General features: G+C 38.6%; 1 protein-coding gene across 1 annotated transcript in view; it reads right to left on the bottom strand.

Moving 5' to 3' along the window:
* The window catches only part of LOC121876588, a 16,054-nt gene extending 5,751 nt beyond the window's left edge, over positions 1-10,303 (bottom strand). The window contains exons 1-2 of the mRNA XM_042381793.1: positions 10,197-10,303; positions 8,856-9,037 (exon numbers count right to left, since the gene is read on the bottom strand). The gene's annotated coding sequence lies outside the window, so the exon portion shown is untranslated. The remainder of the gene's footprint in view (positions 1-8,855; positions 9,038-10,196) is intronic.
* Between the last annotated feature and the right edge of the window lie 8,070 nt (positions 10,304-18,373).

The raw sequence follows: 18,373 nt of genomic DNA, 5'->3' as shown, positions 1-18,373 counted from the left end.
TAGTTGATGGGCATTGCCACGGGAAAGTAGATTATCGATCTTTCGGGAAGTGAGATTTTCGGAATTTGGGGGAAATATTACCTAATTCTTTATGAAGTAGATTATCTGGCAGAAACGGGAAATTTGCATCATAAAAATAAAATATCTTCCGAAAGAGTTGATTCATTCTGAAAAGAGATATTTTCATTTTTCGAAAGTAGATTATCGACTTTTCGTGAAGTAGATTGAATCTTTGTGGAAATATTACCTAATTCCTTTTATGAAGCAGATTATCAGCAGGAAAACGAAATTTGTAATTGCTAAAAAACGGGAAACACTCACTTCCGAAAGTTGGTTGATATTCATCTCGAAAAGCAGATTATCGACTTTCGTGGAAGTAGATTTCGAATCTTTTGCGAAATATTACCAATTTTGGCGAAGCAGATTATCATAGAAAACGGAATTTGTATCATAAAAATGGGAAATATCTATCGAAGTTTACTTTAGTGATAGCCACTTTTCGGAAAGCAGGATTATCGACTTTTCAAAAGTAGATTTCGAATTTGGGGGAAATATTACCTAATTTTGCGAAGTAGATTATCACAGAAAACGAAATTGGTATCATAAAAATGGGGAAATATTCATTTCCGAAAGTTGTTATTCATCAATCGGAAAGTAGGGATGGATTTTCACTTTTGAAACGTAGATTATCGATTTTTGGAAGTAGATTGGAATTTTGGGGAAGTATTACCTAATTTTGCGAAGTAGATTATCACAGAAACGGAAATTTGTATCATAAAAATGGTAAATATCTATCGAAAGAAAGTTTGTTTACTTTCCCGGAAAAGTAGATGAATTTCTACTTTTCGAGTGGTGATTATCGACTTTTCAAGTATTTTCGAATTTTGGGGGAAAATATTACCTAATTTTTAAGTAGACACAAGTAGAAACGAGAAATTTGTATCATAAAAATGGGAACATCTACTTTCCGGGGAAGTTGGTTGTCTGATTTCCTTAGTAAAGTAGATATTTTCTACTTTCGGGAAAGTAGATTATCGATTTTTCGGGGAAGTAGATTTTTAATTTTGGGGGAGATATTAGTTATTTTGGAGTAGAATATCTTGGAAGTTTTGTATATAAAAAATGTGAACATTCATTTCTGAAAGTTATTTCTACTTTTCCCGAGAGTAGATATTTTCTATTTTCGGGAAGCAGATTATCGGACTTTTGGGGAAGTAGATTTCGGATTTTGAAATATTACCTATTTTGGAAGGTTATGAGAAAACGAAATTTGTATTATAAAAAATGGGAAATTATTTGTTGGCTTACTTTCCGGAAAAGTTGATAGATTTCGGAAAGTGTTTTGTGTTTTGTTTTTGTGTATTTTACGAAGTAGATTATCATAGAAAACGGGAAATTTTTATCATAAAAAATGGGAAATATCTACTTTCCGGGAAAGTTGGTTATCTACTTTCCCGGAAAGTAGATAGATTTTCTACTTTTCGGGAAAGTAGATTATCGACTTTTCGGGGAAGTAGATTTTCGAATTTGGGGGAAATATTACCTAATTTTGCGAAGTAGATTATCATAGAAAACGGGAAATTTGTATCATAAAAAATGGGAAATATATACTTTCCGGGAAAGTTGGTTATCTACTTTTCCGAAAAGTAGATATATTTTTTACTAAAAGTAGATTACTGACTTTTCGGGGAAGTAGATTTTCATTTTTGGGGGAAACATTAATTAATTTTGCGAAGTAGATTATCATAGAAAACGGGGAAATTTGTATCATAAAAATGGGGAAATATCTACTTTCCGAAAGTTGGTTATCTACTTTCCCGAAAAGTAGATAGATTTTCACTTTCGGGAAAGTAGATTATCGACTTTTCGGGGAAGTAGATTTCGAATTTTGGGGAAATATTACCTATTTTTTGCGAAGTAGATTATCATAGAAAACGGGAAATTTGTATCATAAAAAAATGGGAAATATCTACTATCCGGGAAAGTTGGTTATATACTTTCCCGAAAGTAGATAGATTTTCTACTTTTCGGGAAAGTAGATTATCGACTTTTCGGGGAAGTAGATTTTCGAATTTTGGGGGAAATATTACCTAATTTTGCGAAGTAGATTATCATAGAAAACGGGAAATTTGCATCATAAAAAACGGGAAATATCTACTTTCCGGGAAAGTTGGTTATCTACTTTCCTGAAAAGTAGACAGATTTTCTACTTTGTGGGAAAGTAGATTATCGACTTTTCGGGAAGTAGATTTTCGAATTTTGGGGGAAATATTACCTAATTTTGCGAAGTAGATTATCATAGAAAACGGGAAATTTGTATCATAAAAACTGGGAAATATCTACTTTCCGGGAAAGTTGGTTATCTACTTTCCCGAAAAGTAGATAGATTTTCTACTTTTCGAGAAAGTAGATTATCGACTTTTCGGGGAAGCAGATTTTCGAATTTGGGGGGAAATATTACATAATTTTGCGAAGTAGATTATCATAGAAAACGGGAAATTTGTATCATAAAAACTGGGAAATATCTACTTTCCGGGAAAGTTGGTTATCTACTTTCCCAAAAAGTAGATAGATTTTCTACATTTCGGGAAAGTAGATTATCGACTTTTCGCGGTAGATTTTCGAATTTTGGGGGAAATATTACCTAATTTTGTGAAGTAGATTATCATAGAAAACGGGAAATTTGTATTATAAGAAATGGGAAATATCAACTTTCCGGGAAAGTTGGTTATCTACTTTCCCGAAAAGTAGATAGATTTTCTACTTTTCGGGAAAGTAGATTATCGACTTTTCGGGGAAGTAGATTTTCGAATTTGGGGGGAAATATTACGTAATTTTGCGAAGTAGATTATCATAGAAAACGGGAAATTTGTATCATAAAAAATGGGAAATATCTACTTTCCGGGAAAGTTGGTTATCTACTTTCCCGAAAAGTAGATAGATTTTCTACTTTTCGGGAAAGTAGATTATCGACTTTTTGGGGAAGAAGATTTTCGAATTTTGGGGGAAATATTACCTAATTTTGCGAAGTAGATTATCATAGAAAACGGAAAATTTGTATCATAAAAAATGGGAAATATCTACCTTTCCTTGAAAGTTGGTTTCCTACTTTCCCGAAAAGTAGATAGATTTTCTACTTTTCGTGAAAGTAGATTATCGACTTCTCGGTAAGTAGAAATGGGGGAAATATTACCTAATTTTGCGAAGTAGATTATCATAGAAAACGGGAAATTTGTATCATAAAAAATGGGAAATATCTACTTTCCGGGAAAGTTGGTTATCTACTTTCCCGAAAAGTAGATAGATTTTCTACTTTTCGGGAAAGTAGATTATCCACTTTTCGGGGAAGTAGATTTTCGAATTTTGGGGGAAATATTACGTAATTTTGCGAAGTAGATTATCATAGAAAACGGGAAATTTGTATCATAAAAACTGGGAAATATCTACTTTCCGGGAAAGTTGGTTATCTACTTCCCCGAAAAGTAGACAGATTTTCTACTTTTCGGGAAAGTAGATTATCGACTTTTCGGGAAGTAGATTTTCGAATTTTGGGGGAAATATTACCTAATTTTGCGAAGTAGATTATCATAGAAAACGGGAAATTTGTATCATAAAAATGGGAAATATCTACTTTCCGGGAAAGTTGGTTATCTACTTCCCGAAAAGTAGATAGATTTTCTACTTTTCGGGAAAGTAGATTATCGACTTTTTGGGGAAGAAGATTTTCGAATTTTGGGGGAAATATTACCTAATTTTGCGAAGTAGATTATCATAGAAAACGGGAAATTTGTATCATAAAAAATGGGAAATATCTACTTTCCGGGAAAGTTGGTTATCTACTTTCCCGAAAAGTAGATAGATTTTCTACTTTTCGGGAAAGTAGATTATCGACTTTTTTCGGGGAAATAGATTTCGAATTTAAAGAAAGACATGTAATTTTATGGGGGTAGATTATCATAGAAAACGGGAAATTTGTATCATAAAAAATGGGAAATATCTACTTTCCGCGAAAGTTGGTTATCTACTTTCCTGGAAAGTAGATTATCTACTTTTCGGGAAAGTAGATTATCGACTTTTCGGGGAAGTAGATTTTCGAATTTTGGGGGAAATATTACCTAATTTTGCGAAGTAGATTATCATAGAAAACGGGAAATTTGTATCATAAAAAATAGGAAATATCTACTTTCCGGGAAAGTTGGAAAGACGAATTTCCGGGAAAAGATTATCGACTTTTCGGGAAGTAGATTTTCGAATTTTGGGGAAATATTACGTAATTTTGCGAAGTAGATTATCATAAGAAACGGAAATTTTGTATCATAAAAAATGGGAAATATCTACTTTCCCGAAAAGTGTCTACTTTCCCGAAAGTAGATAGATTACTTTTCGAAAGTAGATTATCGACTTTTCGGGAATAGATTTTCGAATTTGGGAAATATTACGTAATTTTGCGAAGTAGATTATCATAGAAAACGGGAAATTTGTATCATAAAAATGGAAATATCTACTTTCCGAAGTTATATTTATTTTCCCGAAAGTAGATAGATTTCTACTGGAAAGTAGATTATCGACTCGGGGAAGTAGATTTTCGAATTTTGGGGAAATATTACGTAATTTTGCGAAGTAGATTATCATCAGAAAACGGAAATTTGTACATAAAAATGGGAAATATCTACTTTCCGAAAGTTGGTTATTTACTTTTCCGAAAGTAGATAGATTTACTGGAAAGGATTATCGACTTTTGGGGAAGTAGATTTTCGAATTTTGGGGAAATATTACGTAATTTGCGAAGTAGATTATCATAGAAACGAAATTTGTATCATAAAATGGGAAATATCTACTTGAAATATTCATTTCCGAAAGTAGATGATTTTACTGGGAGCAGATTATCGATTCGGGAAGAGATTGAATTTTTGGGTATTACGTACTGCGAAGAGATTATCATAGAAAACGGAAATTTGTATCATAAAATGGGAAAACATCTACTTTCCGAAAGTTGGTTATTTACTTTCCGAAAGTAGATAGATTTCTACTTTTCGGGAAAGTAGATTATCGACTTTCGGGGAAGTAGAGTTGGAATTTTGGGGAAATATTACTTAATTTTGCAAGTAGATTATCATAGAAAACGAAATTTGTATCATAAAAATGGGAAATATCCTACTTTCGAAAGTTGATTATCTACTTATCATAAGAGAAAACGGAAATTTGTATCATAGAAAATGGAAATATCTACTTTCCGAGTTGGTTATTTACTTTCGAGTAGATTACTTTCGGAAAGTAGATTATCGACTTTTCGAAGTAGATTAGTGATTTTGGGGAAATATTACGTAATTTTGCGAAGTAGATTATTATAGAAAACGGGAAATTTGTATCACAGAAAATGGAAAATATCTACTTTCTGGGAAAGTTGGTTATCTACTTATCATAGAAAACGGGAAATTTGTATCATAGAAAATGGGAAATATCTACTTTCCGGAAAAGTAGATTATCTACTTTTCGGGGAAGTAGATTAGCGATTTTTGGGGAAATATTACTTAATTTTGCGAAGTAGATTATCATAGAAAACGGGAAATTTGTATCACAGAAAATGGGAAATATCTACTTTCTGGGAAAGTTGGTTATACTTAATAACACCACTATAGAGAACTTAATAACATCACTATAGAGAACTTAATAACACCACCATAGAGAACTTAATAACACCACTATAGAGAACTTAACACCAATTATAGAGAACTTAATACCACCACTAAAGAGAACTTAATAACACCAATTATAGTGAACTTAACACCACTATAGTGAACTTAATAACATAAGAACATAAGAAAAGTGAGTCTGCAATAGGCCGGTTGGCCTGTGCATGGCAGCTCCTGTCGAGAGTTACTACCACTCTCTATCATCCATGAATCTATCTAAGCTCCTTTTGAAACTTTCCAGAGTTCCCGCACTTAATACAAAGTTGCTAAGCTTGTTCCACTCGTCCACCACCCTATTTGTGAACCAGTTTCTTCCAATCTCCCTCCTAAACCTAAACTTATCCAACCATAGAGAACTCAATAATACCACTATAGAGAACTTAATAACACCACTATAGAGACCTTAATAACACCACTATAGAGAACTTAATAACACCACTATAGAGAACTTAATAACACTATAGAGAACTTAATAACACCACTATAGAGAACTTAATAACACCACTATAGAGAACTTAATAACACAACTATAGAGAACTTAATAACACAACTATAGAGAACTTAATACCACCACTATAGAGAACTTAAAAACACAACTATAGAGAACTTAATAACACAACTATAGAGAACTTAATAACACCATTATAGAGAACTTAAAAACACAACTATAGAGAACTTAATAACACCATTATAGAGAACATAATAACAGCACCATAGAGAACTTAATAACACCACTATAGAGAACTTAATACCACCACTATAGAGAACTCCGCACCTATGGATGAAGTGAGACTCTGGGTAGAAAGTGGCTCACAAGGTTAAGGAACTAGTTTAAAAAAATCAAGTGTCGAATCAATTAAGAGAAAGAGAGAGAGAGAGTATCTACCCGTACACCCTCTGGTAACACACACACAGGAGTAGCACCTAACTTTCACTTGTTTAAACACTCCCGGTGGTGAAATTACTCCAACTATCACCACATCAATGCTACTCTTCCCCCACCATCACTCATTAATGCTCCTCCACCACTACAACTCATTAATGCTCCTCCACCACGACTAGCACTCATTAATGCTCCTCCACCACTCCATTAATGCCCTTCTTCCACCATCCACTGTAGAGCTCAATCAGACCCCAACACCATCATCACCTTGGTAACGACGAGACATAAACAACACCCAGGGAAACTACCACTAGTTTCTAAACGTGTGAAGAGAAGATGTGGATTTTCTCTGTAAACACAAGTAACGTCTGCCAATTAACTTACTCTTCCACCCCTTTTCTTTCCTCCTCCGCCCCCTTCTCTTCCCTCTCCCATTCTCCATATTTTCCATCCATCCTCTCCCTCCTTCCCTCTCCTATCCTCCATCTTCTCCTCTCCTCCCTTCCCCTTTCAACAACCTCCCCTCCTCCCTTCCCTCTCTCCCATCCTCTCCTCCACCCCCCTCCTCCTTCCCTTTCCTCTCCCATCTTCTCCTCTCTACCCATCCTCCCCCCCCTCATCGTTTATTTACCTCCCTCGCTCACGACCACAGCAGCTCCACCATATAATCGGTGTGAGAGTCTGAGTGGTTGTTTCATTCTTCCATCGAGTCAGTTTCTCCCCTCAACTTGTCAACAGATTTTCAGACCCCGGAAAATTTTATCTATTGTAACACAGAAAAAGTCAAAATTAATATAAATGATTAAAATTATATATATATTTTTTTTTTAGAAATATAAAGGCGTTTATGTTATGGTGAAATTAAAACCTGTTATAAATGTTTGTCAAAATAGACTTAGTTTGTTGGTATATATGTACAGTAATACTCTTCAATGACATTAACCCGCATATTTAATAGCATACACAGACTACCACAATCTCAGTACCATACACAGACTACCACAATCTCGGCACCATACACAGACTACCACAATCTCGGTACCATACACAGACTACCACAATCTCGTATCATACACAGACTACCACAATCTCAGTACCATACACAAACTACCACAATCTCGGTACCATACACAGACTACCACAATCTCAGTACCATACATAGGATAGGAGGACATGTGTGCCTATGATGTATCAACACTGAAGCTTTGAACGAGTGGAATTGGATTATGATGTTATTGTTGTTGATGGTGGTGGTTGTTGAGTCAAGTATAGTAGAAATACACTCTTCCTCAATCTTCTGTGTGTGTAGAGAGAGAGTAAAAAAGATAAAGTATGAGAGAGAGAGAGAGAGAGAGAGAGAGAGAGAGAGAGAGAGAGGAAAATAGTCATTAAAATTAAATACAAATAAATAAATAAATCCTGACCCGAATCCCCAATTGATCACAGTGTTTTTGTCCCGTCACTTAGAATAAAGAAAAGACATCCAGTAACGGCAACAATTAGATACGTTCTCAACACAGCTATTTAAGGGGGGGAGGGATTAAGCGTGCAATTTTTTTTTTTTTACAAGTCTTGGGTATACGTGACGGTCCTCGTTCGTGGTGACGTTTCGACCAGTGAATCCGCGACCGAATCCAAGTCACCCAAGACGAATATTTCTTCATGCTCTACGAACGATTAACTTTCTCTCTGTCTTTTCTAATTTTATGGTGTTTCTGTCTTTAATGTGTATTTTCACCTGGCCCCCTTCCCCTCTCTCTCTCTCTCATCCCGCTTTCTAACTTTCTATTCTTGTGGCGGTTGTGTCTTTAATATCTGTATTTTCACCTTTCTCTCTCTTTCTCCTCCTAAAGGTACATTGACGTGCTATTGAGAGAGAGATATCAGAAGAGAAAGCACAGTAATGTAACTTTCTTGTCACTCATGGAGAAAGTTGCTAACATTAACTCTCGTGTCGAAAACCTTGACCAGTGTGTGTGTGTGTGTGTGTGTGTGTGTGTGTGTGTGTGTGTGTGTGTGTGTGTGTGTTCGTCTAATTATCAGGTGAAATAAACTGGGGTATCTAATCATCAGGTGAAATAAGCTGGGATGTCTAATCATCAGGTGAACATCCAACTTGACACAGTGTAGGTAAGGTCGGTAACCACACTGGATTGCTAACAAGGTGTAAACAACTCAGGAAAATAACAAACACAATTTTCCACCCTGACTAAGTTAAGTGAATCGGCTTACAAACTCCAATGGTAAAATATTAAGAGGTGAAAGTACAATATAGTTACCTCTTTTGTGTTAAGTGACGTTGGTGACGACCGTAGAGCTTGGAAGAATGACTAGGACTGAAGAGTGAAATCCATCGTGGCTGATTCACTTGACACCCGAGATGTCATGCATGTGTTGATGTGACGTCACGACTTCTTGCTTTCTGCGTAAATCCTTCCAAAGATCCCCGTTGAGGAGCTGACTGGAACGAGAGGGGGAAACTAATTGGTGAATTGGTTCCCACTAACGGGTTAACCAGGGCTCTTAACCCACAGATTTAGTAGTATAAACAGTTAAGTCATACTGTACATTATATTTCAATCTATTACAGCCCTACAAGATGTTTTTTACTGCACACTAAACACAAAATACTCTTTAGATAATCTTATGATTCATATCTCATTTATGAACTATATAACTACCAAATAATGTAAAACTTTATACCTTATATAATCTAACTTAATCTAACCTTAACAAACTTAACCTAATCTAACTTTATCTAACATAACCCAGGTAACCTCAGGGTGCTTAATCATCAGATAAAATAAGATTTAGGGGTTAATCTTGACGTGATCCAAATCAGTACCTTGCCTTACTGTTGTCGTCCCTAAATAATAAGAGACTTTAGTCATGCCTCGTATAATCGTCTGTAAACAGTGTATTTTATAATGGGTGCTGTGGACACATAAAAGTACAGTATCAATCACCGCCGGAAGGACCAATAACCTTATATTATGTATCAATGTAAACAACTTCACTATTGTGCCAGTGTAAACAATGGTTAACTAGCCCAAGGTCAGGTATCCTCATAAGTCCAGGTCAATAGACCGCATCTCATTACTATATACGGCCCCAGTTTTTAAGAGCTGAAATTTGTTATGCTTATGTATATAGGCCCGAGAATACTCGCTAACGTCTTAATAACGAGGCTGACCGCCACCACTGTGTATGACTTCAGTTCGCAGCACAAACACCTGAAATTTGTGGTTATTTTTTTCGCTTGCAGACTTGTTGGCCGAGGGCGGACATTGGCTATGTGGTTGCACCCACTTTACCTTGACAAAAACAAATCCGGGCAAGGCCAGATACCCCAGCTAGTATTCAATAAAAAAATAAATTAAAGACAGACCTTCAGGTGTATGGGACATCTTGGTCCACTCAACGATTGTCCAGCAGTCTCTCACAGGTCACATCCAATTAAGAGTATAAATTAACATCTAAATAAACATGAACACAGGCGTCAGTAAATATACGTTTTCTCCGATACGACTTGGAAAGAACGTGCTTACAGGTGACTCAGGTAAACAGGAGGTTTTATGGACGATGGAGCATAATATGAATGAGTGTGAGTGTTAACATACTAGCGATGTAACTGTGACCATGTGTTCCTCGTGGTCCTGGGGGTGATGGGGGCTACGCATGTTGTGAAGCTCCACGGTTGGCTTTGTGGACAGGGCGTGACGCTGCCCAGTGAGAGTTGTAGAGAAAGTGATGGACTAGTAACATCTGGTGGAGAGAAACGTTCCCATCGGCTATTGTAACTTTGCCAACAGTCACCAGATTTTCTCTACCGAACATTGAAAATATATCCCAAAGATAAAAGATTTTTGAAACAATAATCTGCTTTGTGATTACCAACTAAATTATTTCAAATGAGTAAAAATCTTACGGTGGTATTTTTGTAAAGAACATTCTGTTGGAAGTCAAACGGACAACTTTTATCGCGGTATCTGGCAGCTGCAAGGTGACGTAGATTCTTCGTATAAAAACCAGACCAGCTGACCCAAGAACACACACAAGCTAAGATACTCCCAAGATAACAACATGACAGCTCTTAAGTTGGTAAGTTGAGATTTACTGTAAATACTGTAACCCCAGGCTGTCGTGGTGCTCTGAGAAAGTGAACGCCGACTGTTGACTTTGCTCCACTTCAAATTCTCCAAGATCCCTGAGATAACTTTTTTCTTCTAACTTGCAGTAAGAAAACATCTAAGTACAGTCATAGTACAATTTAGACGGCATTCTTGGGCGATCCTTTTTAAATCAACTTGCCGTTTACTAATGTTAGTTACCAACACTAGGTTACATGTTGACCCAGAGTGACCTACTGCGATTTACCCAACGTGTGTGTGTGCTACAGGTGTTAACTTGTGTGTGGAGGTACAGGTATTTTTTGTTAATTTTGTCGCGGACAGCAGCTAATATACTGTGTTCTCCATACTCATCTTGCCCTTGTATCCAATAATGCCTTTGTTAGACTGAGGCCTATATGGGAGGGGAACCACAGCAGCTTGATCCTGACACCCTCGACAACAAGTCACACATGTTTGTGTTTGGCCTCAGGCACAAGCGGGTGACAATATGAGTTGAGGGTATCAAGAGCAAGCAGTGAGGATAAGAAGTCAATGATAATGAGACTGTTTATGGTAGTGTTAGTGAGTGTGAGGTGGTGGTGGTGGTAGTCTTGGTGTGAAGTGGTGGTGTGAGGTGGTGGTGGTATAGTGTGGGTGTGAAGTCGTGACTGAAATATATTTTTCTCTTGGAATTGGAATTTAAAGCGTTCAACTAATTAAGTACTTCTAGAATAACACCAAATCACCAAAATCGCACCCCGGAAACCCATAGTTGGCGAGTAATTAGCATTGAAATAATGTACAGTAATTAAAATATTCCAAGCGTCATTACGACCACTAATTATCCCGCAATCGAATCGTGGACCATAGATTCGGAATCAGCATAGGTGTGGGTGTGAGGTGGCAACGGTAGTGAGGGTATCAGGTGGTAGAGGTACTAGTACATGTCTTCCAACACCTTCAGGAGGCTTTGAGTATGGTAAATAGTTCAACTTGTAGTGTAGATGACGCCCAATTACTAATTCTTATTGTGTGTTGGCAGGTGTTCGCGGTGGTGGTGGTGGTGATGGCCATTAGTGAGGTCAGCGGGCAACAGCAGCAGCAGCAGCAGCAAGTGGTTCACTTCATCACCAAGCGAGCCATCCTCCTTGATGACGACTTCGGTAAGCACCTCCTTCATCTACCTCTGCTGTCTATGTTTTCTTGCCTTTCTATTGTCTTCTTTTCTTCTCTCGTCTTGTTTTTCTTTCCTTCCTATTCCATGCTTCTGTTTTTGTTGTCCCACCGTTTCTTCTTCTTCCCTCTCTTCCTATTTCTTCCCCATCTCTTTGTTTATGTTTTGCTATCCCATCTGTTTTGTCTTCCACCACTTCGTCTTGTCTCCTCCTATGTCTTCCACCTCTTTCTATACTTATGTTTCGTTTTCATCGTCTATCTATTTCTGCTTCTTCCTTTATCTCTCTTTGTTTTATGATTATTCCATCCCTGTATGTTTATTTTTGTTGTCTTTTTTAACGTATCATATTATTATTTCTCCCATACTATACATTTCCCTTGTTTATTATGTAATTCTGATTAGAGATTTCAACAATAATTAGTAAAGTTTTAAGTCTATTGCAATATTAATAAAAAACCTCTAGCCTGTACATTATAAGTCAACAAAGAATTTACTAGAGAACTTATAAACTATATATAAGAATTACAACCTTTAAATCTATGTTGAGTGACCAATATTGAATATAGTTTTTGTTTATTAATTTTTAGATGATATGCTGTAAGTAATCATGTGTCTGCCTGTATGTGTGTGTGTGTGTGTCCATCCTCTCTCAGCCCCTAATACTAGATAGGGAATGGAAACGCTTTTGATATTCTGGTTCTGTCACTGAGCTAATTTGAGAATCCGGCAGTTAGTGAGGGGGCAATGATCCAGCCAGTAGGGTTAAACAGTAGCAGTGATAGCTCAAAGTTCCTTCGCCTCTATAACCATGAGCAGGTGACCCAGACTTTACCATGGAGGAGTTTAGCTACGACCCAGAGGACCACCATCAAGAGGAACTAGTCACCCAAGACACCAACTTAGTGTAAGTGCGTTGGCGGAGTGATACTAGAGGCTCCAAGATGTAAACAAACCCACCCCCCGCTCCCCTCCCTGTGTCGATCTCTCTACTCCCTCCCCCTCCCCCCGTCCCCCAAAAAACCACCCTCATCCCCTTCCTTTCACCTTATCACCTACTTTCATGTTATCGTTGTTTTATCACCATTTCTTCTTTTTTTCTTGTGTATCTCTCTTATTCTTCTTGTGTTCTGTTCCATCTTCCTCTGTATCTCTCTTTTGTGGTTCTGCCAGTTTCCTTTTTTTTTCTATATTATTTTTGCCTTCACTGTATTCTTCATTCTCCTATGTCTCTTTTATCATCTTCCCTGTATCTTTGTTCATCCTTGCGTCTTCATCACCCCCCCATAACCCACCTGCATCCCCATCACCGCCCCTGCACACCTTATTAACTATCCATTACTTACGGTATAAGAAAACACTACAATAAGCTAACGTCAAATACATCTCCACTAATTCAACAACATTTTTGGATTAACGCTCGTAGTCAACTCTGTAGAACACGTAGTGCCTATGGTCAAAACGTAGTTACATTAAAGAGGATTACGTATAATAATAATAATAATAATAATAATAATAATAATAATAATAATAATAATAATAATAATAATAATAATAATAATAATGGTGGAGCCAGATTTTCAAAGGTTCCTATATTATTTTACTCCCTGGAACAGAATTCAGAGAACGTATCTAGATAACGCCGATTCTCATTGTAATTTTTGACCGCCAACAATTTGCCTCAGCTGAAATACGTCAGTTAGATACGCTCTCTTAAACCTTTGCGATGGAGAACTGACTAATTTTTATTTACTCCTCACAAACTTATATTCTTATGATTAATGTTTGTTCGATGCATATATTAGATGAAATTATTTTTGCTATTACCTGAATATATTTTCCATACTTGGTGCAAATATTGACGATTGACTTTTTTGACTGAAGAATATATTGTTACATTCTTGAGTACAGTTAAATGACTATTACGATACAACTATTTCTGTCATAATAAAGTCCTTGGGTAATATATAGTACCCGTAAATTATTATAGTAACATAATAATTACAACAACATCAGATTGGTCGTAATTTTAAAGGTGGAACAACGAGGTTACTATAAACTTGACGAAACTGTCTATATATTACACTCACACTATCTCACTATATAAATAACCAAAATGGTTTTTATCTTTGAAACTATTTGATTTTGTAGTGATAATGTCCTCATCTTTAGCTGTTATTCAACCATTAGTCCATCGAAGTCTAAATAAAGTAACTAAAAAATTAGAATGTATCAGATTTTTAAAGTTTGTCGATACTAGAAAATATAAAACAGGCAACGTTATGTAAATTTCTCTTCTTCATTAAATTAACAATGAATAGCTTAGTGTTAGACAATACTTAGTTATGAAAGTTGAGTTTGTAGTTATTAACCTTATGTATAAACATTTGATTTCTATTATCTATTATTAAAAGATGTAAGCGTCAAATATCAAAGCGTTAAGCCTCAAGTAAATGTTTACCTTCCAAGGACCGACAGGGCTTTAAAATGACTGACATACATCACCCGCCATTACCATTACAAACACTCATCTCCAGTCCTTCTAAACTGATCGAAATCACACTGTGTTATGACTACTCCCCAATAACGTCTCAGACTTACTGTAAGATTACCTCTCGGTGGACGAGGCTTCTTGACTGTCGGCCGACTACTGGTAAAGACGACTCAGGTTGACGACACTTGCGGCATCGTGAGAGTAGTTGTCGCACACACCTGCCCCTGGCGTCCATACCCCTTTAAATAGTAAACAAATGGGATAACTCTTCAGAGCCTTTAAGTTGCAGTGTATTAATTAGTCTGGGAGTAGCTTAGTATGTCTAGACAAGTACTTAAATTAACTGTGCTATAATATAATAAATTACCCTAGAATAATGTCGACGGCACGTGTAAAAGCTATATCGTAGTATGGTGACGTGTAGTATATATCCACGCCCTCTAGCACGCTGAGGTCGTAGACTCGTACTGTATGGTAAGACTCCACCATCCCAAGTAAGTCTTCAGTAAGACTCATCCTGCTAGTGTGAGGTATGTTCTATTAGTGATAGTTGTACTCGTAGTATAGTGTGCAACAATACTGTGGTAGTGGTATTTTTACTGTACAGTATTTGTAGTTTTGCCCCGAATGTTTTCCATAGTGTGTGTGGTATTAGTGAGACAGTGGCATCCATAGTATGGCATGTATAGCATTAGTGTGAAGGGGGTACAGTATATAATTAGTATGAGTGGCACAGCACTAGTATGAGAGCATGGTCGTAGCATTGTTTAGTGGTTTTGTGGGTAACACATGTAGTCTAGATGTAAGCTTGTCCACAGTGCCAGTAGCAGCCAAGCCCCGCCACCGCCGGGACACAGGCTACGCAGCGCCGCCTACCCACAAATCCTACAGCAAGGGCAGGGTGGGACCCGTCTACACCTTCGTCAAGACAGATTACAACGGTAACTTCAAGTGGGGAGTTCGCCATCGCGCTGGTAGCCAGTACGCCGGCGGCTATCACTAAACCTGCTGCACGCCGCTTGTAGAGGAGAACCCTCGTCGTGCACTAGGTGGCACGGCGTGCATGAGATTGAGGTTGGCCACTGCAGTGTACTTGATAAGGTCATGCACGGTTTTAGAAGTGACACGACCATGACTTGTGACTACCAACATCAGGCAGGTTACCATAGCTACAACACCCACCCTGGTGACAACTCCTCTACACCATTACCATGAACATCTTTCCACAGCCATACAACACTTGCATCGGCGACGACCCACACATCATTACCACCGTCCCGCCCTCAACCACCCTCAAATCATCCAGAACGTTTCCCCGCCCACTCACCTCGTGTAGCAGTCCTCAACCCTTCCCGTAGTTCACTCTCACTCCCACCCCGACAACCTCTCACCCACCCAAGACCTTCACTCCTTATTTTTACCCACTGACGACCTTTTACCCACTCCTCCCATTACCGTTAAGTCCCCCCATAACATCCACTTACTGGACGGCCACATCCCCCTCCTCCACCCTGGCAGGTCTTTCACACAGTCTAACCCACAGCAGGCGCGTCTTACGAGGACTCTTTGGGCGTCCCAGCCGTCGTGGTCACCGACAGCAGCGCCGTCCAGCTCCCATTGGGAGCGTCTTCCCTGCTGCAGCGATCCCGACGGTCTCCCGGGGGGTACGGAGGCCCGCCCATCTGGGTCAATACGTACGCCATGACGGACTACCATGGCAACTTCAAATGGGGAGTCCGTCACAACGTGGGCCACGGCCAACACTAGGCCAAAACCGCCCTCTAGTCATCCAAGTAGTCGACGACCGCTACCGGTAACTCCCGCTCTGTCTGTGTGATCGTCTGGCGCCCCAGGTGGGCCCGGTTGGTCATTCTGGCACTCGGGAGGCTGCCAGATGGTAGTGCCCAATCATACAGCACTGCCCAGCCGCTCCGGACCAGTCACACGTGTCTTGTAAATAGTTATGTTATTTTGTTGTTCCTGTTGGCTTTTGTAAATAAAAAGGCAGCTTCAATCAACGTCTTTTTCCCCACCTGACACAACAGCGTTCAGCGTCACCACCAATCCTCGGGGGGCTGTACTACATCAGCCATCACCTATGTCAAAACTACAATAGGAAAACCTCGGTATCCTCTGTCCACTCACAAGTCTACACTCAACCTAATCTCATACAAACAAGTAAATTCAAAACAAGTAGAAATTAAGGACTTTAAAGGAATGGCAAGTCTATTTTTAGTGGTGGGGAGGAGCCCGTGTACCTACACTGAAGTCCTCAAAGCCCCAACCTAGGAGGAAAAATGGGAAACCGTATGACGTCTATATTTGCCGAAGCAAGAATAGGCCACTCTAAACTTTCTAGCCGAAAGACAAAAAGAACTGCATCAGTCGCCCATGACTCCGTTCTCTGTCGTCGTCTCCAGCACCCGACGACTAAACTATCACACCGACCCGTCCTCCGCATCACAGTACAGATAGCTTCATGCAGTTGCTTCTTACAAATTCCACTGAATCTTTTTGTCACTACACTCATCACGAAGCTTAATAATCCAACATTAACAATCTTTACTACCGGCATTTTCTTTCACTCACGAAGCTACTTTGCCTCACAAAACGGAGACTAAACCCAAGACCATCCCAAAATATCATTTACCTTTGCTCACCTAAATGGAAATCATAACACCCAATTATGTTACATCAGATACATTATTATGCACTTAACACAATGAAAGTTTCTATTCGCATTCTTCAATGTTGACAGACCTAATAGTTGTAACATGACTTTATATTATATATGTATACACACTCTTTGAAAACATGTTGTAGGCATCACATCTGACTGGTGGTGAGCTTAATAAGACAAATGAATGTAAGAAAGTTTCGAGTTAAAATCTGTCCTACTGGTGAATTTACCGGTTGTCATGGTGCCTAGAGTTCAGAACCCTTAGAGTTTGGTAACATTGGGAGTTGTGTGAACATTACTGATGGACTCGAGCAACATAACAGTACTGACAGGTACTTCAACCACACGAGTCATGCTAGACGAAACAATACCCCGAAGGCACTTAAGCGAACTGAACATACTTTACTGTAGCTTCATCTTATGTACCTCTCTTCCACATGTTAACTACCGTATGTAACAATTTTTCTATCCATTAGGTATAAACGCCGTGGGAATAAGGACGTTCAGGTGATGGGCAAGTCAAAGGGAATGATTGACACCCGCCTGTTGACGCATTCAATATTGATTGATGTGGTCAAAACCTGCAGAGAACAAGGCGTTCATTAGTATTACATGGTGATCTATTTGATACATAATTAGTTAGTCTCACACAATTTGTCTTAATTATAATTGTTTCTAGAGCATAGTGACATGATACAAAGTCCATAACTCTATTAATCTTAGCTTTGCTACATTCTGCATTGTCTTATTACTCCAAGTTAGGCAGAAACGAGTAGACGTAATTAGTCAACAATATTTCAGTACCGAGGGGTATGTCTTCACTTATGCTGTACTTACAAGTGCGGGTCAATGCAGCTCAGTATGGTGTTCCAAGAGACAACAGTACTGTGTAAATTGTCTCAGCACAAATTCTTGGACAGGATTGTGTGGTGTTTATCAGTGCGAGCAGGAGGCTGCCCCTTACAGCATCACTTGAGGGAAGGGCTGGTCCTCACAGCATCACTGGAGTGAGCGATCTCCTCCAGTCAAGGCAGCCACGCTACCCTTTTAAAGCCATTCATTTTAGCGGAATCAGGACCTTCTTCGTAAACACCGCCCACCCCCCAATCTTTGTTAGGGTATGGCAGCAAAAACGTCAGCACTGACACTAGTGCTGACGCCAGCGGTGAAAGCACTCCAGGCGATGCCAGCACTTACGCCAGTGGCGATGGCACTTCCGGTGGTAAAGAGTCCAGGTGGCCACGCCGCCTTTTAAACCAGACATCAGCAAAGTCAGGACCTCTTCTCCGTAAACACCGCACTCATACGCCAATACTCACTCGTCAGTACTGACACCA

This window comes from Homarus americanus, unplaced genomic scaffold, assembly GCF_018991925.1.
Source record: "Homarus americanus isolate GMGI-L3 unplaced genomic scaffold, GMGI_Hamer_2.0 scaffold28, whole genome shotgun sequence".
In the NCBI taxonomy this organism is placed as follows: Eukaryota; Metazoa; Arthropoda; class Malacostraca; order Decapoda; family Nephropidae; genus Homarus; species Homarus americanus.
Note: the sequence above shows the minus strand (reverse complement) of the source record. Positions and strands in the feature narration are given on the sequence as shown.